At 53.1% G+C, this 556-nt stretch overlaps 1 protein-coding gene across 4 annotated transcripts in view; it reads left to right on the forward strand.

Annotated features, from left to right (window-relative positions):
* The window catches only part of LOC107266981 (LIM/homeobox protein Lhx9), a 71,459-nt gene that overhangs the window by 63,676 nt on the left and 7,227 nt on the right, over positions 1 to 556 (forward strand). The gene's annotated exons all lie outside the window — the stretch shown is intronic.

A 556-nucleotide genomic window follows, 5' to 3' on the forward strand; every position in this document is an offset into this window, starting at 1 on the left:
GGGGGGGGGGAGGCAGAAGAGGGCTCTACGAGAGAGGAAGGAGGGGCGTTTATAACTCGCGCGGGTCTCCCAGCTCTGAGAAGGCCAATTAGCAGCATAAAGCTGGCTCGGCCCGGGGGCTGGGGGATGTTTGTATGTAATAATGGATTGTTACTCAAAGTATCCGGCTAATTAATTAAGCCCCCGTGCCCTCCCCGTCCCTTATCCCACCCCTAGCTCTTCACTCACTACTTTAGTCGGCCCCCCCCTCCCCTCCCCCCTGCATCGCGTCCCCGTTGTTTCCATCGCCCTTACAGTCGGGCACACCGTGCCGGCAAGAATTTCACGTTATGCTTTCCTTCTCTTATTCTTTCTTGCGTCACCTGTACCTCACTCTTTTATTTTTGCCGGGAGGGGGCGGTTGGTGAAAGCGATTTTACATAGTCGGGTGAAAATGTCTGTATAAAAAAAAAAAAAGGAAAGGGGCGAAGTGCCAGAACTCGCGGAAACTGGGCACATTTTACTTGGACTTTGCCAATTTCGTACTCCGTGGAAATTGTGGAAGAGGGGGGTGGAC

The sequence above is a fragment of the Cephus cinctus genome, unplaced genomic scaffold, assembly GCF_000341935.2.
Source record: "Cephus cinctus unplaced genomic scaffold, Ccin1 Ccin1_scaffold0330, whole genome shotgun sequence".
Lineage (NCBI taxonomy): Eukaryota > Metazoa > Arthropoda > Insecta > Hymenoptera > Cephidae > Cephus > Cephus cinctus.